Consider the following 23,452-nt stretch of genomic DNA (forward strand, 5'->3'; position numbering starts at 1 on the left):
TCTCCCCTCTCCTCTCACCCAAGCCATTCTGCATAAGCGAAGCTGTGGACGCAGCATACTGCTGCTACACTTCAACGCGGGAACGCGTATAATAATAATAATAATAATAATAATATTAATAATAATGTAGCGGGTTTTGCGTTCCAGCTCTTCACATGTACAGTAATGACCATGATGAGCTCGTGAATTTATCTATCTACATGTGTTCAACAAATACCACATCTGCTGACCTGACAATTGACTACCAATAATGACACTGGTAGGTTGGGTGAGAGCCAGTCATGGCAGAATCAAAAGGCCTCACAAACCATGGCAAGCGAGAGAGAGAAAGAAAGAATATAGAGAACAAGATCAATCAGAAAATGGCGCCGTCACAAGGAGCAATTGCGCGCTTTTTCCAGCTAACGCACAAAACAGCAGTGAATTTGAAAATGAAACTGCCTTGGTTATTGGGTCCTCAGAGCACAGAGGCTGGTAGGAAGCAGTTGTAACATATTGTATGTCTCCTGGTCTTCTGACTGCCATATTTCCCGCTGTCATGGTGTTTCTAGATCCGTGGGAATTGCACCATTGGCAAGTGGCTGATTGTCGCGTCAGATGTCGGGTCGGTAAGCTTTCGGTATGTTCATCAGTGATTTAGTTCAAACTCCACATGCGCATTGTACACCAATTGTATGGCCTTCAAATTATCACTCATATTGCTAAGAGTCCACGTACGTCGTGCGCATACGCCGTTGCACCATGCATTTTTCAGGTACTGTAGGCCCGCAGCCACGCCCCAAAGATAACTTTTTTTCGATTCTTGATTTTCCTACTGCAATGCATACCTGAAATCCTAGAGCGCACAACTGCTATGTCGTGATTCTAGTCATGTACGACGAAACATCGATGCACATGTAAAACTTGCGTGGTGGCCCCCGTTCTTGTACCTTGTCTGAAGGTGTTTCAGTGAGAATTTTTGGCGATGTTTTGTCTTGACGAATACCTTAAAAAAAGGGTTTCTCGACCAAACGGTCATAGTGGGTGAATGGGGACGACCCAGGGATAAACGGAGCCAACTTGGAGAGAAAATATAATTTTTGCCATGTCCGGTAATGCTGGTAGTGTATTGATGTTGTTCAAAATTGCACAGCTGTTTCCTACCAGAATCATGTCAGTCCCAAAAAATGGGAAGGATTGAAACACTTTGTAGAAAAGAAAAAAGGACCAAGGGACTACAAGTTGCTCTTCAGGTACTCCCTCTTTGTAACGAGTCCGGGTGGTACATAAACCCCATTAGTAAATATAAATCTGAAAGTACGAGCTGAAAGTCTCAGCTGTGAAGGACGTTGGCGATGTTCATGCATGTCAATGACTATACTGGCAAGACCATTGGACAATGTTATCATTATAACTTAGAACCTTCCAAGTTGAACGGCTGTTGGAGTGCGCATCCAAGATGTGTTGGAGCTGTTAGGCAGTTAGTTGTAGAACGCCAGTACAGTCGGTCAGTGTCGTGCAATGTTATCGCATGAGCTGATTGTTTAGTAACTGGTGGTGTTAGTGGACATTATGGTGTGACTTGTAGTTCCTTGGTCCTTTTTCTTTTCAATAAAATTTTCCTTCGCTTTTCATCCGAGTCCATTATTGAAACACACCTTCATAGTTAAACCCTTATTTGAAATTGGACTCGGATGGAGAGCCAAGGGCTAATATATAAAAAATAAAAAAGGACCAAGGAACTACAAAGTTTCGGATAGCACCAGAAACTCCTGGGTGATCGTTCTCGATTCCCTCCTGGTGTATTGAAATCGATGCAGTCACTGTTTCCTGGGTAGAATTTCAGCAAACACACCATCCAGAAACTCGTTCAGCAGCACAAGCGTCGTGTCATCCAGTTCGTGGGAACGTCGGGTGAAAACTCCTACAGCCACCGTTCTGGTAGATGCACTGCGCGCGGGAGATGCAAAGGCGATCGTCAAAACCGGGCCTATTGGATTGAAAACATCAAGGAAGGGCAGCGTAGCTTGAAGGAGACAACAGAACTGTGGGTGTTTTGCAGGGTGGCGCCATTGCCGATGCGCCCGGAGACACCAGCCCAGCGATGGAAACTAGAAGGTCCGCCCAAGAGATGATACAGTAGTTATCTATATACCGTTTCTTGGTTGATTTTTTAGTTCTAGTGCTCATTTGTACAAATCTTGAGTTTTGAAGTGAAGCGCACATTTTAATAAGTCGGACCAAGTAGATGATAAATCAAAATAAAATCAACGACCCATCAGCATAGATAAATAGTTAAGCAATGCTGTAGACAGCAAGCTGTTTCGGCCATAAAAGGCCTCACCAGCACAGCTACGAGCACCACAGACATTACGAGGGCACATCTGATTATTACTATTAGTGGTGTGCACGGGTAGTCGGGTACCCGTGCTACCCGTGAGGACCTCGGGTAGACGGGTACTGAATCGTACCCGAAAACCCGAAGTCGCAGATGACATCATGTAGAAAGAGTAGAGAGAGGTCTACAGTGCACGTGTGCAAATAATTCTTGCATGTCTACCCAGTGTGTAAGGGAAGGGGCCGGTGTGCATTGTGGTCTTACCATGGGAACATTACCCGATCGGGTACCCGTGCTACCCGTGGAAAACTACCCGGACCCGATACCCGAAGAAAATGCTACCCGACTCAGCCCTAATTATTATACTTTTTTTAGGAATGAGTTTGCTCCCACACCGGAGCTCACGCTATTCCGCCCACTTGACTTGACACTTGACTGACTCACGACTGCCATGCAGAGCACACGAGAAATCCATCGAATCTTCGACTCGGCAAACCTGCAAGAAAGCACCACTCCCTGCTCAGTACGCAGTGTTTCGGGGAATTCACCCCTCATCAGTTGAGCTTGAGTAGGCTGAGGAAGATTGTGCCTGAAGAGCACCACTTGTATAGTGCTCTCCAGGCACAAACATCACCAGGGATACAAACTTACAGAAACGCTTCGTTTCCAGTGCGACAAACACCGCGTGAACACCTGATAACAGCGTGAGTCAGTGTCGCTCCTGGACGGTGAGAACAGACTCAGAGGACCCTGGGCCATTCACAACGCTGTCACCTCTAAACCAGCTAGTCACCAGCCTGCGCTATGCACAACAGAAGGAAATAGTGGTTGAGACTTCGGCGATGATTAATGGTGCTCTTCAGGCACAATCTTCCTCAGCCTACTCAAGCTCAACTGATGAGGGGTGAATTCCCCGAAACACTGTGTATTGAGCAGAGAGTGGTGCTTTCTTGCAGGTTTGCCGAGTCGAAGATTCGATGGATTTCTCGTGTGCTCTGGATGGCAGTCGTGAGTCAGTCAAGTGTCAAGTCAAGTCGGCGGAATAGAGCGAGCTTCAGTGTGGGAGGAAACTCATTCCTAAAAAAATCATCGCCGAAGTGGCAACCACTATTTCGTTCTATCATTATGCTTGTTCCTTTTACCATCACCAAGCCAGCTGGGCTAGCCTTCGCATAAGCCAAATGAACAAAAGAAAAGAGGAACGAGCGAAGCCAATGAGGAGCACACACGCATGCAACTGCAGGATAGGCAAAAGGGAATGAATAAGACAATCCTAAGAACACACTAAATGTCAGCTATTTACTTCAATAAATATAACTGGAAGCGGCTAACTACAAAAATGTAAACTATTTACTTAAACAAATAACACAGGAAAAGGATGAATATAGAATCATTACAGCTGACGGTATATACATGTAGTAGCGAAGTGACCTAATAGTAATACAAGTATACATGATAATAACTACAGCCGCGAACCACGTAGTGGGGGGGGGGGGGGGGCATTTTAGAGGTAGCTCGTCGCTCTATCGCCAGAGTGCTCAAACTACGAAAAGTAGCCGGCAATATATGCTTTAAAAGGAACATTGATCTGTTTTGTTCAGGCTCACAGAATGGAATCTTTCCAAGATGAGCTTGTGGACCTGTGCGTACAGGACAAGGCTGAGGAGATCAAGGCCAAGCTTTTTGTGAACGGCCAGGTTATCGCACTTGCTGCCAATAGATACCATCGAAGTCCCAGAGTGTCACTTCTGGTGAGTATGAAGTATATTCTGTAAATCCGTCCGCAGCCGGCACATTTGCATTTCCTTTCTCACATGCATTTCTTTTTCTATTGGCAAGAAAGCCAGAGAGCGCATTTGGTGAAGGTGGAATTGCTTTACTGATAAACAGCCCGAAACCTGCTGCTTACCAAGAAAGGACAAATATATAACATTTACTGCCAAAGTATTCCGTCTGAAGTAGTGTTCAACGGAATACGAGTATGAGGTATGCTATATTCGTTCTCACGAATGAGACGGATCATCTCTCACTTCAACCAGACATGTGCTGAGACTGTCGTCATGGACATATGTTGGGGCTGGTGTGGTTAGGTCTGGTTTTGCACCTTTGAGTGTGTGTGTGTGTGTGTGAGAGAGAGAGAGAGAGAGTGTGTGTTTGTGTGTGTATGTGCGTGTGTGTGTGCGTGTGTGTGTGTGTGTGTGTGTGTGTGTGTGTGTGTGTGTGCATGTGTGTGTGTGAGTGAGTGTGTGAGAGAGAGTGAGAGTGTGTGTGTGTGGGGGGGGGGGGGGAGAGGGCCTGTGTGTATGGGGGTTGGGGTGATATCTATGTACCTCTCTATCTCTCTATCTATCTATCTGTGTATCATTATACCTATCTATCTATCTATATATGTAGGACTCAGTATAGAGTCCATGCACTATATGATGTCCAGCACCCTATATAGAGTCCATTGGTCCAAAATCCACTATACAGAGTCTAGGAGTCCACTCAGTTTTGATCATCTTCATCCTGCCGCGCAATCCCCTATAAGGAGTACACTTTTTCTACAAGCCCCCTATTCACGGTCCAGGAGTCCAGTTTATCCAGTCACGCCGTCCTGTACTGCTGTGTGTTGTGCCAAAAAGAGAACAAACACCTTTTCAGTTTTGCTTGCCTCGTGGCAGCGCATTCCTTTCTTCACTTCAGCCATGGCTGCCAGTTCTGCTGTGCAGTTGCTGACAGTAATCTGTCTCGAGGTAACCAAGGAGGATAAGGAGACGTTCAAAATCAAATCTGGAAAGCGTCTTGTGGTTCTCTGAAGACGTTTCCTCAGTGCGCGGGATGAAAGCAGAAATTGCAGAACGAGAAAAGTTCAGCACAGTTCAAATCTGACGAGTCAGGTACACGACACTCTCTTTCGTTCGACGCCACAAGGATCCCCTGTTTGGCTGGCCATTGCTGCCAGTAAGACGTTTGAACGGTTTCATCAGAGCAAGGGATGAAAGCAGAAAGCGGAGAACGAGAAAAGTTCAGCACAGTTCCAATCTGACGAGTCAGATACACTGACACTCTCTTTCGTCCGTCGCCACAAGAGCTGCCTGTACCACCGTGTCAAAAGGCTGTCCAACTACATGGCAGGACGATGACTGAGGTAAGGAAGCTTTTACTCGTTTCGATTGGTCTGCTGTTCTGTCGTTATGCTTGATTTTTTTCCATTTTCAAGGATCGTATCGCGTTTGTTTGATGTTGCTTGAATGAATGCCCTAAAAATAATCAACAACTTCGTAATACTAGTAGTCCTCAAGGACTACAAGGACTTTGCATCAATCGTATACGATCGTCTAGCTATCATCAATTATTAATTTATTTCATGAGAAATGTATTTTTATCCCTATGATAATTATATGGACTCCACTCTTCCTCTACTAGGCTCTAGTATGATTTCAAATACAATGGGAACCAGAAGCGCAGTGCCAGTGTACTAGTAGTAGTAGTAGGAGGAGGATTCTTTGTATGCCGATGACAAGAAAAAGCTTCTCAAGCTAATACATGTACTCGTATTCCATGAAGTAACCGTTTTGATGTCACAAACATGACACTGTGTAAGTGAAACTGCCTCGTGACAACAAATCATTGCATTTCCATCTTGGGGAAGACTGACTGACGGCAACGCCGTACAGATTGTTCAAATCATCTCATTTCACTTTAGTTGCAGTGAAGTGAAACACCGTGTACACTACATGTATGTTGGTGTGTCTGTGCGTCTTGAGTGTGCACAAACGATCTTACTCCTCGTATTACTAATAGATTATTGTCCCCACCGTCACCTGTTCACAGGTCTTTGAGTGGATGGATTTTCATTGAGCATCACATTCGTTGAGAATTTGGTAGTTGTGTGCTCCTATGCATCATTACGGTAATAAGCGTATCCTTGTGCTATCTATTTGTTGCAGGTGTGCTGATCTTCAGAAGCTTGCGGAACTGAGTCCTGCTGAACACTTGCATGGCCATGAGCAATGGTGAAGCTTGCTACTGCACTCTCAGCATGTGCTAGTATTATGCTGACTACTGCACTGCGTTACTCTCTTACACTACTACATGTACATGTATGTAAACGTGCGTGCATCCGCCCACGTATGCATTCGTTTCGTAAAATTATTTATCGCTCTTGACTTTACGTGTAAATGGGTGGGCGTTTGCATGGCTGTTGGAGTTGCGTGTGTATTGTGTCTCTTCTCTTTTCTTGGTGTTTTCTTGGCGTTGTATAAGTGTGTGTGTGTGTGTGTGTGTGTGTGTGTGTGTGTGTGTGTGTGTGTGTGTGTGTGTGTGTGTGTGTGTGCGCGCGCGCTCGCACAATCTTTTGAAAACAAATAATTAATCCTTGTTAATGCGATTAATAGTATAAGTGAAGCGGACATTACAAAATGATGAATGAGAATACATGTATCTAATATGGTTGTTCCTAATCGATTTTCTTGAGACTATCATCAGGGAAAATCGTCTCACAATTAGTGGTCAAACGAATGCTGAGAAGCTTCGAACGTTCGTTCTCGAGTCGACATTCGAATGCCAAGTTGACCGCCCAAACGAATATCGTAACTCACAAAACTGTGAACTCTGCACTTGTAAAGTTGTAGCAGCGATTTTCATGCATGCAAGCACGTACACACGTCTACTTTTGAAGCCGTGCCGCGCTGTCTTCATGACCAGAGACTACGGTAGGTCTAGTCTGCGCAGTGAACTCTAGTCTGGGTTGAACGTTGCATGCGTGCACCGCGCCCGGCTGTGAAACTGGAAGTGCAGTGCCACAGGCGATTTTAGTCGTGACAACACTCGACGGTCTGTCTGAAATAATAACTAGTGCTGAGAGCCGTCGTTGAGTCTTTCTTCATCAAATCCACCCAACGTTCGTCATGGCCGAGAACAGTAGGCGCTCTGCCGTATGGGATTTTGGAATAGAGAACGGCTGACAATATTATCTATATTCTCACGACAATATTGCTACGTGTACTCGGTGCAAGCCGCCGAAAGACTTGGCAGATCATGGCGGAACAACGAATTTACGTAACCATCTGAAGGACGTTCACTATGTCGACTTGGATGGCGCAGGGGCGATACCGAAAAAGGACGGAGGGATAACTGCCTTCTTCAACGCAAAGAAAGTGCCAGCGGCTAGATCCTCTGAGGCTCTGGATGCGACGACCGATTGGTGGAATTTGTGTGCAGAGATCTTCGGCCTGTGAACGTAGTCACTGGTGCGGGGGTTCCTTTCGCTCATGAACTACCCCGAGCCTGGCTACCTGCAACTCAAGTGACAAAGCTAATTCAGCGGAAGCACGTCGCGGGCCTGAAGTTGCTGGTGCAGTGGTTAGGTGGAGAACCTTGAAAAGGCCAGCTCCATGGCGCTGACTACAGACCTGTGGACAAGCAGACGAACGGAGGGGTACATTACCATCACTGTCCACTTCATAAATGAGTCATGGCATCTACAGTCTCTGTTGCAGACTTGCAGTGTGCAACTTCACTTATGATTTGGGTGCCTTTTACAAAAGTTTTAGTGTTACATACTGGTTGGTAGCTATAATTTCTTACTGATTTCATGGAACGGGCGACATTCGTTCGGCATTCGTTAGGAACATTCAGAGAAGGTTCGATTCGCTGTTTAGCACATTCGTTTGACCACTACTCACAATAGAGGCTATACGGAGAAACAAACTACTTATAGGTTATCGGATAGTGGGAAGTATACAAGGTGAGGTGTGAAAAAACACCAAAGTGGGAGAGAAGACGAAAGAAATTAGAAGAAAAGATGTGAGAGTGTTCTGACGGTGTGAGCTACTACAAAAGGTGAGTGAAATGAAGGCGTGGAAGCAGGTGAATGTGATAGAGTGAGGAACTGTGAGGCGTAGGTGTATGCGAATGAATACGTGTGTGAATGCTAGGTGAAGAGTCTCAGTTTTGTGACATTTTCTTTCTGAATGCATAGATTAGGATTGTGTTTACGGATGAAAACAGCTTCTAATACCTTAAGTTCACGAAACCTACGAGCACGACACAAAACAGTGAAGCATGAATCATCATACACTGAGCGGCATTGGCTACTAGACAAGAGGTGTTTCTTAATTGCTGACCCTTTTCCCTTTCGACCAGTAACAAGGAGCATGACTCGTGCGCTGGTAATGGCATCTACAACCGGACATGGACTGGCAGCGAGCAGTAGCGTGGGATTGTCGTTGGGTGCAGAGGACGGGATGGAAGAGGAAGAGGATGAGGAAGGTGAGAGCAGTGATGAAGAGAGTGAGTTGGACAACCAAGATGAAGATGACCGGACTGAAGGTGAGACCACAACGAAAGGGTCAGCAATTAAGAAACACCTCTTGTCTAGTAGCCAATGCCGCTCAGTGTATGATGATTCATGCTTCACTGTTTTGTGTCGTGCTCGTAGGTTTCGTGAACTTAAGGTATTAGAAGCTGTTTTCATCCGTAAACACAATCCTAATCTATGCATTCAGAAAGAAAATGTCACAAAACTGAGACTCTTCACCTAGCATTCACACACGTATTCATTCGCATACACCTACGCCTCACAGTTCCTCACTCTATCACATTCACCTGCTTCCACGCCTTCATTTCACTCACCTTTTGTAGTAGCTCACACCGTCAGAACACTCTCACATCTTTTCTTCTAATTTCTTTCGTCTTCTCTCCCACTTTGGTGTTTTTTCACACCTCACCTTGTATACTTCCCACTATCCGATAACCTATAAGTAGTTTGTTTCTCCGTATAGCCTCCCTCTATTGTGAGACGATTTTCCCTGATGATAGTCTCAAGAAAATCGATTAGGAACAACCATATTAGATACATGTATTCTCATTCATCATTTTGTAATGTCCGCTTCACTTATACTATTAATCGCATTAATAAAGTTATTGTCTCCTCGTCGCCTTTTCAATTAATCCTTGGCTCTCCATTATTCTCTTTCGATTCTGGTTTTTTTTCTAGGTATTTTCTTGGCGTTGTGTGGGTGGGTGTATGTGTGTGTGCGTGCACAATAATTTGGCAACACTACATGATTAAGATAATTGTAATTTGCAGCGTCTGCGAAGAGACCACTTGATTTGCGGATGGTGTTTGTAGGGTTTTTCATGTAATGAAGGGGCTGCAGTGGCGCCTCAATCCTTATTTTTTATCTTGAGAAGTGAATGATGTAAATGATTAAAAGTAGAGGCCGTTTTCTGGACAATATTCACAGCTTACAGCAGATCCTATGTCTAATTTCGAACTCTGGATAGGGGATGCCTAATTGGCTGGACTTTACACAGGGAGTGTTGTCCACATAAAGACTCTTTATAGTTGATTTCAAAGTTTGGACTCCGTACAGTTGATTTTGGACCAATGGTTACTATATAGGGGTGAAGCCAATTTGCTGGACTCTATACAGGGAGTGATGTCCATCTAAACTTTGAGCTCACAGTTGATTCCAAGTTTGGACTCTGTACAGTGGATTTTGGACCAATGGACTCTATATAGGGGTTGGACATCATATAGGGGCTGGACGCTCTACTGAGTCCAACATATATCTATCTACTTCCTCTGGAAACAAAAACTTCTTGACTTTTTCATTGATTTTTGCTTCTGTTCTGTCGCTCTCTGTGTGGCTATGTCGGCCTGAAACACCAACAGATGACATTTTGGAACAGTAGGAAGGAATGATTCACATTATGGAAATTCGACAGCCATCGCAAGGCAAGGGTTTCGTGCTGTAAACCAAGTGAAGCGACGATGTTTTTGCATTCTTGTCCACCAGGCACATTGCCAACAAAATCGCTGCGCTCGCTGCTCGTCGTTGCTCATTTTTCAGAATGAGAGAGAGCAGGACAATGGCACTGAGGAGTAAGAAGAGTATGAAAGGGATAGCAGCCAGCGTTTTGAAATCTCTGGCATCCCCAAAAACACCAGCCAAAGTGCGAATAGGTCGGCATGATGTCAAACTCCAAAAGGCAAAGATGTAACACCCGTCACTTCGTGCAGCACAGCAAAGCTAGAAAGTTCAAAATCAAAGTTGTCGTTCAGCCCCCGCGGAGACCATACCTCAGCGTGGAAGATCTTGCCTTTTTCAGCAGCCTCCACACAGATGTCTCCTTGGTTGCATAGGAGAACAGGCAAGATCTCCTCCCAACAGTCGTGAAGTGATGGGACGACTACGATTCGGAGAAAATGTGAAATGTTTGGCTTTGCCTGTGCGTGTCGTTCCGGCATCCTCGAGAGCGGACACGATAATGAGTCTCCACCTACATGCTAGGGAAGGTACTGGTATAAATCACGTACCGGTACTAATAGTGACAGCGAAGACGATCAGAGGCGCGGAGAAGCTGCTCCGTGACATGCGAAAGCGAGTCGATCGACCGGCCACTTCAGTTGGTTCCAGCAGTGATGAATCAATTGATGGCGACTCAGACTGAGATTCTATTCCCATCAATCAATCTTGTAGATATTGTACACATGTCTATTGAGCGTGTTGAAGTGTTTCCTTTCCAATAGAACACTTTTGTCAAGCACAGTAACTCCTTGAAAAGTCATGTGAAAAAGTCACGAAGTTTTTGTTTCCGGAGGAAGTACAAAGGAGTAATTTTGGCAATTGCCGGCAACCTACCTACCCACCTACCTATCTGCCTGTCTGTCTGCCTGCCTGCCTGCCTGCCTGCCTCCCTCCCTCCCCCTCCCTCCCTCCCTCCATCCATCCCTCCAGCCATCCATCCACCCATCCCTCCATCCATTAATCCATTAATCCATCCATCTTTCTATCCTTCTTTGTACACGGAAAAGAGAAATAGGCCCAGTTTGGATTTGTCGTGACTCAAAGTTTCATGCCACTGCAATCATCAGACGACTGATAATAAACACCTAAGACTAATCATTATGAATCAGATCATGCGTGATACTTGGCGCTTAGATTCTCATTACTCTGCGCGACACACGAATGAAGGCCATTATCACACAGATGTTATGGATGATGTAAGGGATAAGTGATGGCATAATGTTGGCACTGACGTATGCTAAACCAGGCATGGTTCTGATGGTTATTAAGTATAATATTAGCACTGATATTTGCCAAAACCAGTCATGACGGTGCCGGGTACTGTCCTTGCACTGCAGTTGCGACTGGCTGCTGCTTGTTCTACTATGTCATGCTAGGTGTGAAGTTTTGTATGTAAGAATTGATTTCATGGCGGCATTTTTGACACTAGTTCGTTTCTTCTGTTTAGTCTCTTTGGGTTGTTGACATTGTTCAATATTGTAAGCTTCTCGATTCTGCGTAGTTGCACCTTTTTGACTTGTTGGAGTACGCCTGTGTCCTTGTGTGAATATGCCACCGAACAGAGAATGGCGTCCCCGCACGCTTCAGGTTCCACACATGGTTTGACAGTTCAGTCTTGGTCTGATACCGTTCGTGACGGAACCTCATTGTATGATTATTGTGCAGGTCCTTGAAGGGAGGCTCGGTCAGTTCAATGTACTCTTTGTCGTCATTTACTGTTGCTTGATACACTATTGATCTCGACAGGCAATCACCATCAAGGAGGCACTGTGCGGCATTACGGCAGTTACATGTTTTGGCAGGGGGTTGTTGCTGGCTTGTAGTCGCTGTGAGAACTGGTTTGTTATTGGTTTTGATAATGATTTGTATATTTTGCTTGCAGCTATAGCTAACCTTGACTGTGTTCCTGTTGAATATTTTATTGAGTGGTGAGCCTTTTGGGAAGTGTTTGTCAATAAGGTGTAAGAATTTTCCGGCCACATTTGTTTGTACGTTTTTGCTGAATGGAGGGTTGAACCACGTGACGTTGCGCTGATGGTTTCTCCTCATCTTCTTCTGCCCTCCTTTCCGTTTGCTTTTGTATTCCACCTCCTCGTCATATCCACTGGCATGGTGGGCCTCATTGTAGAGAGGGGCGGCCTGATGAAATGTCTCCTCGTCATGTGATATGTCTGTCACCCAGCTACTTATAGCAGCAGGGAGTTGATCTATGATGTTGGCCGTATGATTGGACTTGGAGTGAATGTATACAGGGTTATCATTGGGCTTTCTGCATGGGTAGTGTTGACCAGTATTCAAGTTGAGAGTCACATCCAGATAGTTGACTATCTTCCAGTTTGTCTCGATTGTAATACGGGGCCCAACTCGTTTAATGTTTGAATCATCCTTTTCCTAGAGCGAGCGGCCTCACTTCCGGTATTGCTGTGCAATACTACAAGTCCGTCGTCACGATACAGGCCGATATTCTCTTTCTTCAAATCCTGCGTCAGCTTGTATAACGCGAAAGTGAAAATTAGCTCGCACACCTCTGCACCATCAAAACATCCCATCGTATGATCTGATTAATAATGATTAGTCTTAGGTTTCTATAATCAGTCGTCTGATGATTGCAATGGCATGAAACTTTGAGCCACGAAAAATCCAAACTGGACCTATTTCTCTTTTCCGTGTGAAACGCTCTGCACTTTTTGCATTGAGCACTTTGCCCGCAATTGCGAAACTTATTCCTTTGTATCCTTCTATCTATGTATCTATCACGCGCTCACTCTTTCATGTGCATGTGCGTATGCATTTCCCCTCTCATTTCTTTAGGAGCAAAGAAAATGTTATTGTCAATAGACGCAAAGTAATCTCTCCCTTGGGCTTTAATCACTGCAGGCTTATCTGGGCTGGACAGCAGTTCAACAGGATTCGCGAGGCGTCCTACAATTTCTCCTCAAAATCGTTCCCGGTGATGTCTTCATTCAGCCTTTTGGCTTAAAGGTAACAAATACAACCATTGATAATATTTTTTCACTCAATCTGCGAACAGAATTGTTTCGTCCTTTGTGGACTCATCAGCGCAGCACAGAGAAAATGAAGCTAAACCTGATAGCAATGACAAATAAAATTTCCAAAGCCAGATTAAAAGGGGGAGTTAAGCCTAAAATCAAATGTTCACCAGTTGTAGAATTCGGGGTGCTGAGTCGAATGGTCTTGGTCCGAGGAAGCTGAGACGCTCCCTTCCTCCTTTATTCCCAATCGAACTCGCCGCTTCCACCGAAACTGGGTGACTGTGCCCTACTAGATGGGGATTTGTATGCAAAATGTCACTAAAAGCGCCATTTCGTTCTTATGAAAGCACGGTTGACCGCGATTGGCCCATGTGGTGTAGTCTTTTGGATGCTGAGTTGACTGATTTTGGTCCGAGATTGATTGGGTTGGATTGGTTTATTTAACGTCGAATAACAAACAGGCAGTGTTGCCTTATTACATGAGATCGACTAAAGTTACAGGCACACAAATGTAAGGAAAATATTAAAAGAAAAAAGACAAAATAGAGTAGGATTTAAAACCGAAGAGGAAAGATTGCATAATTATTTGATCAATGAGCAACGTTAGTCAGTGAATTTTCAGGTGGGGTAAGAGAGCGGTCCGGAATTGACCTGGCTTCTTCAGTGATCGTATAGATGCAGGCAACTTATTCCAGAGAGCGGGACATTGATATGAAGGGCTGTGTGTGGCGGCGGCAGATATGATTTTCGGGGAAAGAAGCAGGGGAACATCTGTGCTCCTCGTTCGACGGGTGTGTGACAGAGGTGTAACGAGGTCATGAAGAAGCACACTACAGTTATTATGAATTACACGAAAGGTTAGCAGGAGGAGTTTGCGGCAATACATTGATTGCAGGCGTACAAAAAGAGGGGCAGTTGCAGACAGGAAGGGAGCAGAGCAGACAACACGCACAGCTCGCTTGAGAAGTTTCTCAAGACTGTCACGTTGTGCAGAGGAAAGGGAAGGGGAAAAGCTGTTGAATACGTATTGAAATGTGGGTAAAATTATACATCTCAAGTAGGTTGAGCGGCATGGCATTGGGAGGCACTGCCTGTGGCGGAAGAGAATGGCAATCGTTGAGGACACTGTCTTGGCTATATGGTCGACCATTGTGTTCCATTTCAGGTCGTCATCGATGCGCAAGCCCAGGTACTTGGCGCTTGCCACTTGCTGGAGGAATGTAGTTGCACAGTGCCCATTCAATGTCTTGTCGTCATGACGATTGGCAGGAATAAACAATATTTGTGTTTTCGACTATTCAGGATTAGGTTGCGCTCACCAAGCCAGTTGGTGAGATTGGTGATGGCTGAAGACAGGTTGTGTGACAGCACTACCTTGTCCTTCCTGCTTTCGTGTAGCATGATGTCGTCCGCGAATTGGGTTACCTGGATGGATCCACTTCACTGGCCACATCCCTGACATATATCACAAACAATAGTGGTCCCAGTACAGACCCTTGGGGAACCCCACTTGAGCATGTGAAAGATGAGCTGCTATCGCCGCTGATGACGACTTGTTGACGATTTGAGAGGTAGTCGCTTCGCCAGTTCAGGGCTGTGCCGGAGATTCCAAGCTGGAATAAGTCTTCGACAAGTGTCTGATGCTGGACTTTGTCAAAGGCCAAAGCGACTAATCAAATCGTCAACAACAAGTCGTCATCAGCGGCGATAGCAGCTCATCTTTCACATGCTCAAGTGGGGTTCCCCAAGGGTCTGTACTGGGACCACTATTGTTTGTGATATATGTCAGGGATGTGGCCAGTGAAGTGGATCAGTTTGCCATCCAGGTAACCCAATTCGCGGATGACATCATGCTACACGATAACAGGAAGGACAAGGTAGTGCTGTCACACAACCTGTCTTCAGCCATCACCCATCTCAGCAACTGGCTTGGTGAGCGCAACCTAATCCTGAATAGTCGAAAAACACAAATATTGTTTATTCCTGCCAATCGTCATGACGACAAGACATTGAATGGGCACTGTGCAGCTACACTCCTCCAGCAAGTGACAAGCGCCAAGTACCTGGGCTTGCACATCGATGACGACCTGAAATGAAACACAATGGTTCACTATATAGCCAATGGCGTACTGTCCGCAAACTAGGCTCCCTCCTGGGTGACGCCGAAGATGCTGCTCGGAGGCGTCAACTGGCCGCCGCCGCCTTCAACTCACTCCTCAAGATCTGGATCCGGAGGCGCCAGATCAGTGAAGGTCTTCGGCTGAGGCTCTACAACGCCTACGTCATCCCAGTCCTTACCTACAACTGCGGCACTTGGGGCCTACCGATGTCGGAGCTCGCGCGAATGGATTCGTTCCACAGGACCCAGCTGAGGAGCATCATCGACATGCGGTACCCTAAACGAATAAGCAATGACACTCTGTATAAGCGCTGCAGAGCTGTCCCCATCAGCGAGAAGATCACAAGGCAGCGCTACAGTCTCGCTGGCCATATCTTTCGTTTGGCCCCAACTGCTCCTCCACAGTTGGCAGTGGATATGTATCTTCGCCTGGCCAACGACGAGGGCGACTTTGGTAACGGTCTTGCAGACGGAACTGTTATCATGGCATGGACTTACCCTCCACCAGCCGCTAGATGTTGACGCAGTCCGCACAATGGCAGCGGACCGACAGGCATGGCGTGGAGCCCGCCCCACCTAACAGGACTGACCAGACATGTTGTATGCATATTCTATTAAATTATTTTATACTTTGGATGAAGTTTTCCATTAGTCATATTGGTGTTGTTGCTAACGGCTTTTGTTGACGTCACTTCTGTCATTTCATTGTATCGTATTACTCTTCAGACATCAATCCTGAATGGCATAAGCGACAGTGGCACCCCCGCCACCTACGCGGACATGCTTTTAATAATAATAATAAATAGAGCCAAGACAGTGTCCTCAAAGATTGGCACTCTCTTCCGCCACAGGCAGTGCCTCCCAATGCCATGCCGCTCAACCTATTTGAGATGTATAATTTTACCCACATTCCAATACGCATGCAACAGCTTTTCCTCTTCCCTTTCCTCTGCACAACGTGATAGTCTTGAGAAACTTCTCGTGCGAGCTGTGCGTGTTGTCTGCTCTGCTCCCTTCCTGTCTGCAACTGCCCCTCTTTTTGAACGCCTCAGCATTCAACGCCTGCAATCAATGTATTGCCGCAAACTCCTCGCGCTAACCTTTCGTGTAATTCATAATAACTGTAGTGTGCTTCTTCATGACCTCGTTACACCTCTGTCACACACCCGTCGAACGAGGAGCACAGATGTTCCCCTGCTTCTTTTCCCCAGAATCATATCTGCCGCCGCCACACACAGCCCTTCATATCAATGTCCCACTCTCTGGAATAAGTTGCCTGCATCTATACAATCACTGAAGAAACCAGGTCAATTCCGGACCGCTGTCTTACCCCACCTGAAAATTCACTGACTGACGTTGCTCACTGATCAAATACTTATGCAATCTTTCCTCTTCGGTTTTAAATCCTACTCTATTTTTCTTTTTCTTTTAATCTTTTCCTTACATTTGTGTGCCTGTAACTTTAGTCTATCTCATGTAATAAGGCAACGCTGCATGTTTGTTATTCGACGTTAAATAAACCGATCCAATCATTGATGCGATGCAGCGTTCGGCTTCTATTCCCAAACAAACATTGCTGAACAAGCGGTCACATGCTCCTGCATACACCAGTCACCTGGTCACCGTGCCTGCGGGGTACAACTTACAGCCTGTTTGGGTGCGTTCCTGTCACTCGAGTTGAACCTTGGTGTGGAAATTGTGCGCTTCAGGTGATTGGTGTATGCAGGAGCACGTGTATGTCAGCCGAAATTATGGGGTCCGTGTGTAGGTATTTGCACGATTCTAATAACTGCATTCTGGGGAGTGGAGGTGGAAATTACTACGCTCGACATCGTGGCTCGTGCACAGCACACTGGAGGGACATAGAGAGTTGCAGAGTGATCATAGCATTCTTGCAGCTGAATCCGCTCTATCCGCACTTTCGTTCGACAACAGCTACGATTCCGAAGTTCCGATCTCCGAATAATAGGAGAGTGATTTACACTAACTGATGTCCCTAATGTCACTAATTTTTATTACCGTAGCTATGCTGAAGATGTTACTTCAGTAACGTCTGGCGCTAGCCAGGGTCCACACAGCTTTAATTTGGTGTTTATTTTTATTTTTTTTGTGTCACGCCTGGAGCTATCCCGTATCTGTCCCGCACCGTACCATCAAACACAGCTGGCCACATACAGCTGGCCGCAATATTCAAATAGGGCTTTCAACCGCAAGATCAAAACATGAAGCAACTTGGAAGAATGAGTATGAATGCGAAGTGTATGGGGGAATGCATGTAGGGCGATAGTGCGGGTTCGAATCCCAGGTTATGCCTGAAAAAAAAGGAGAATTGAAATTTTTTATAACATCCCTATGCTTTTTTGCCTAGGCCATCAAGGTGGTGGACGGTGTCGTATTACCCTCGACCGTACCTGTCCCGTACCTGTCCAATACCGTACCGTACCGTGCCATCAAAGACGGCTGGCCACAATGCATATTCAAATAGGGCTTTCAAATGCAAGATCATAACGTGAAGCAACTTGGAAGAGTTAGTATGTATGCGAAGTGTATCGGGGGATGCATGTAGGGCGATAGTGCGGGTTCGAATCCCAGGTTATGTCTTAGAAAAAATTGGAGAAATTTATGAAAATTTATAACATCCGTATGCTTTTTTGTCTAGGTCATCAAGGCAAAAAAAGCACAGCGTAGGGCCCTGAGCTTCCAAGCTCTCTCGTTTCACTATTGCATTTTGGGGAATACATCATTTTCATCACATTGCAAGCGATTGTTGCCCATACTATCGCGAATTAGCACCTTTCCTCTCGCGGGCAATAATATGCCATATTTTCTTTCATGATTCGCGTCAGACTCGGCTAGAGGCCGAGTTTTCCGCACCCGTAGGAACGCCACCATCAAGGATCAAGGCGCAGATGCAGCTCCTAAAGTAGGGGAAAGTGAGTAGATCAGCTCACCAGCAAGTGGTCAAAGACCGAAACATAGCCAGCAATCGTATGTCATCACGTACATTGAAAATCTACATAATTGTGCCACTCGCCCTTTTTTTCAGCATCACTTTTTGATGAGGACGCAGCAAAGTCGGTCGAACGAAGCCTAGAGGAAGAACATCGTCCTGTCCACTTCACCATCACGATACTGACATAGGGACGAGATGAAATAACTAAAAAAATCCACCAGAGAACGGTACGCCCGCCGCCGCGTTGACATTTCGTCTGAGAATTTTCTTTTGCCATCAAAATGTACGGGAGCACTCAAAAATCAGCTACAGACGTACCTTTGTCGCTCTCTACTCCTTTTTCAAGGCACGAAAGTCATCTGTCCACTTTCAAACCGGGAGCAAGACAACTAGTGGTCCTCTTCAGCTGCTCTACGAGCGCAGGTGATGTGTTGCAGCCCTGCTACCATGACTTATGCATGTGTTTGTATCATGATGTGCATGTATTTGTATTGTGATGTCCACAAACCTACTCTGTATTATATTTGAACTCTGCTGTGACTTGTATCAGCTGTAGATCCGCTCTGAGCTCCACACGCGCGGGATCTGGGTCGGAGTTGGCCCTTGTTGTTTTGGGAGCCGGGGATGCTTGGATGACTTTCCACTTGCGTTGTGCCTTTGTAATTTTCATGTTACGTATATTGTTAAAATAATATATGTGCCGCCGGGGGGTTATGCCTCGACGATAGCCCTTCCGATTACTCTCATATTTCTTGCATCACACGTACACAACACTCAGAGGACAGATTATTTTAGTCTTACTCCAAGGAGAGTCTCAGGAAAAAGGCGAAACAACAAGAATGCGTACAATAATTATGCAAGCATGCGCAACCTGCGCAGTCCGCGCGCGGTCTGCACACCGACCACGCGGACCCAGCACACACTTGCCAAAAGGGGCACAAACCCTCCAAAAGGGCAAGGACAACATACGTCCACATTAAAAAAATGAATCCTCTCCTGAGGATGGGAGAGAAGAAAGACAGGAGAAAAAGAAATCAAATGTGAACAAGATACACATGCGGATACGCAGGGCCAAAACAGTAGGATACATTAGTAACTCCGGACAACGGGGGAAAGCCAAAGCAAAGGGGTGGAAAGAAAATAGACTGGGCCCAGCCATAGAGGGAACCGCCATGCTTTCAGGCGTGGGCCCCCGGAAAACAACCACCTCGCCCTGGTGCGAAGCCACGGCAAACCGACGGTACTGCGAAGACCGCCGCAGCTGAACCGGGTGACCAGTCACCTGGCAGCACAGGAGTTGTCCGGAAAACCATCACGCAGCCGATGGGGCTACGAAAACTCACAGAGACACACACAGAAAGAAAGAAACACGGACTGACGCAAAAATCTCAGCAATACCAGGAGCCAAAAATCAGACAAAAAACACAAGAAGAAATATGGCAGAACAGCAACGTTGAACACGCCTACGGAGACAGGGTCAGGCTATCGATGAGGACACTAGATAGCACACAAACAAATCGGTCACCAATACGCAAACAAACAAAAATAACGCAGAAAAACCACAGGGCGCTACCCTGAATAACCACAGGCCTCGAACCTGAAAAAAAAACCCACAGGCCTCTAACCTGAAAAACCCCACAGGGATTGAACCTGAATATCACGCGTGAAACACATCCGCTCACAAAACAAAAAAACACCGTCCTGAACCCTACTGGGACGCACAACGGCCAGCCAGCAAAACACCGAAACCGAACACCCGCAAGGCGAACCGATACAAATAAGCGCTGGATCCCACCAGTTGGGTGTTCGGACGATTTTGAAAGTTGCTCCGATCTCCTCGATTTTAGTCTCATTGGAAAGAGTAGGATAAACTAGCCGGGAACTATATAAGGTTTGTCTAAATCCGACCAGACGTTCAAGAGTTATGATCGTTTGAAGTGCGCTTGTTGGCACTTTTGTTGGAACAGTTTTGATGCAGGCCAGTGGCACAAAACCGGGAAATTCAAAACCAACTAGAACAAGGTGAAAATCAATTTCGTTCAAGGTCTTTCAAATTTTCACAGATGATGATAGCCAATAGAGAGCTTCCATTACTTGACCAATTTTTTTGGTATTCCATGTAGCCAAATTCAAATTACGCCCATAGCAACCACCATAGCAACGCATACAAATTAGTCGAAATAAATGCGAAAATGTAACCCTTCACAGGCTGAAGCTAATTGGAATACGGGTACTAAAAAGACGCATCACCAGGAGGAGATTACAGTTATCTACCCCATGTAGATGAAGCATCCAAGAAAATAACATACGCACTCAGCCGAGACGGCACCCGCACCCGGGCATGTTGCGCCGCGGGACCGGATGCATGCAGCCAATTAACAGGTATGCTGCACCATTGCAACACGATGTAACCTTCAGCCAGGCCAAGGCAGCAGCAGTCCTGCTAATCATCAGCTTTAGAAGGACAACTTGTTCTCAGTCATAAACGACGCGTGCAGCACTTCGGGGCAATTGGTGTCGCACGTCACATGTTATTCATTCATACGATTTGCACAATCAACAGACAGTTCATTTATCGGATGATCGTGCAAGCGTAATTTGGATGTAAATTTTAAAGTCGACAAATACACTGGCCCTACATTGCCCATGCTATGTGGATGACAATGTACTCCAGACACGGTGCATACGGTATTGCGTAGCTGCACTGTGTTAGCGCGCTGCAATTTTGCAAATCCTCAGAGTGTCAGATTTTCAGCTGCATCATGATTGAACGCAGTATTGGCAGGAAATCTGTTCTTGACCAATTTGTCTGCACAATGGCTTTCTCCACTGTCCTATATGATACAGCGACCAGAGGTTTATCTGATGTGGTAGCTCAGCGAAACTACATATAAACAGCACTACAGCCAAGTCCATCAACTCCATGTACATGTACATGTACATGTACTCCGTACATTTGGTATCCTGGCGCAAATCGATCGCTCATAGAACAAGAAGACAGCATCGTACAGCCTCCAAATTTCACACACTGCGTAGTTTTTCGACGCTGAAGACGATGGAATGGTCGCCGGCATTGCGACCGGCCCAGAACAGGCCGAAATCGATACCCTGAAGTTGCGCAGGGCGTAACATTGCTAAAATCCGTCGTGTGGAAACGGGACTTACGGTCTCAACAGCAGAGACAGCTCCTCTTTCCAACAGAGAAACAAACTCGTCCTGAGCTGCTAAAATTTTACCCTGCCAAGGCAATAAGCACAGTGATGTACGATTGTGCCACGGACCCCGTACAAAACTGTTTCCACTCAAAATGCGCCTGGGTTCGAGGCACCGAACACCCTACCACCAGCGTACCAGGCAGACCGTGGCTCACCATGATCGGACGTCCCCCCCCCCCCCCCCCTAGGTGAAATGGAGAGACCCACGTGCCAAAACACAAATACAAAACAACACGCTCACAGAAAGATTGCCACCCGGACCGTCAACGAGACTCTCAGAAGCATGTCACACCACTGGGCGACAGCCATTCCACATGATCGGTGGGGCAACACGGGGAGCACTAAAACGCTCGACACAAAACATGAATACTAGCAAAATGAAAAAGAAAGCACTTGTACTTGAAAACTGGAAACGATGGAGTGTCACCACATCGAATAAATCGATGCAGACATCTACCAAACTGAAACAAATCGAACGACACAGGATCGGAGCAGTCCGACGACAACAAAACGACGTGCACCAGTGCCCAACACAGGGCGAGTAACAAGGAGCAAACAAGAACAAAACCACCCATGCTGACGACCAAGCAACACGACGAGCATGCACGACAGGACGGACAACAGCCTTGAAGGTGTGAAAACACAGTGCACACGACCACTCGAACAGCCAGAGGTCGGAGGGCGACAATGCACACTGGTTCAAAACACCGCACACACAAGCACTCGAACAGTGACAAACACAACGTGGGCCACAATCATGTACTAACAGGAGCGAGGCTCGAACGAGAGTACTTGTACACAAGAGAACAACACGGGACTTCAAAGCCACGAAGTGAAACAATTATTTGAAAATCCCAAATCGAAGATTAGTACCAGGAGAACTACGTACAAGGTACAAAACATTACGCAGGGCAGACAAAGCAGGCTCACCTGAGTAGGAGCTCCGAGGACAGGGTTGAGCAGCTGGAGCAAACCGGAGCCATGGCGAGGACGCGTGAAGAAGACAAGATTCGAAGCCACGGCGAAAACGAAAACGATCTCAGGGTCGTGGGGAACGATGCCACTAGCTGGGCGCCAATTGTCGTCGGGGTTTTTTATGCCTCGACGATAGCCCTTCCGATTACTCTCTTATTTCTTGCATCACACGTACACAACACTCAGAGGACAGATTATTTTAGTCTTACTCCAAGGAGAGTCTCAGGAAAATGGCAAAACAACAAGAATGCGTACAATAATAATAATTATATTATGCAAGCATGCGCAACCTGCGCAGTCCGTGCGCGGTCCGCACACCGACCACGCGGACCCAGCACACACGTGCCAAAAGGGGCACAAATCCTCCAAAAGGGCAGGGACCACATATGTAACCTGAACCGAGCCGGCTGTTACAAAATGTTCACCAATGGCCGCAGAGCAGCATCCATTCCGGCCAAACAGCTAAAGTTCAAGTAAATCTGCATGCCTGGCCTACCTGGATGCATGAGTTTTTTTTTTTTTTTTTTTTTTTACTACGTTCACATAACCAGCTCGAAAAGAATAAGGAAAGACAATGGTACGGAGACTAGGACAAACGTGACAACTAATGAGCAGGCGCTGCACCGAGACGCAGCAGTGATGGTGGGGCATTAAAATGACTCTGCCGACCTGAGGTCTCGGCGTCACGGCCAAAAACACGCACCAAAAACAATGAAAAAAGAAGAAGATAGAGCTGTACAGGTGAGAAAGATGCAAAACCCCAAGGCTTAACACGAGCGATTGTGGGGGAGAAACTGTCTTAGCGTCATACTATTCATAGGGAATCGACTGCCCAGAGCCAGTTTGTGCTGCGAAGATGGCGGTAAACATTCGTTTTGAATGATTGCATTCTCTTGCTGTGGGGAGGCTGGGATAGGAGAGCGGCAGGGAGGGAGTTCCAATCGCTGATGCTGCAGTGTGGGAACGAGCGCTTCAGTGCCAGCGGGGCAGATGCAGGCAGCTGGTGTTGGAGCTGGTGGTCATGGCCAATGACAGCACCGTGCTCGCTGCGAATTCTGGGGTTGGTAGAGATGATGTGGCG

General features: G+C 46.3%; 1 long non-coding RNA gene across 1 annotated transcript in view; it reads left to right on the forward strand.

The window, feature by feature from the left end:
* LOC135821909 (uncharacterized) overlaps positions 1–23,452 on the forward strand; it is a 41,111-nt gene that overhangs the window by 2,411 nt on the left and 15,248 nt on the right. The window contains exons 2-4 of the long non-coding RNA XR_010554406.1: positions 552–619; positions 3,919–4,068; positions 12,994–13,098. This is a non-coding gene — a long non-coding RNA (uncharacterized LOC135821909). The remainder of the gene's footprint in view (positions 1–551; positions 620–3,918; positions 4,069–12,993; positions 13,099–23,452) is intronic.

This window comes from Sycon ciliatum, chromosome 7, assembly GCF_964019385.1.
Source record: "Sycon ciliatum chromosome 7, ocSycCili1.1, whole genome shotgun sequence".
In the NCBI taxonomy this organism is placed as follows: domain Eukaryota; kingdom Metazoa; phylum Porifera; class Calcarea; order Leucosolenida; family Sycettidae; genus Sycon; species Sycon ciliatum.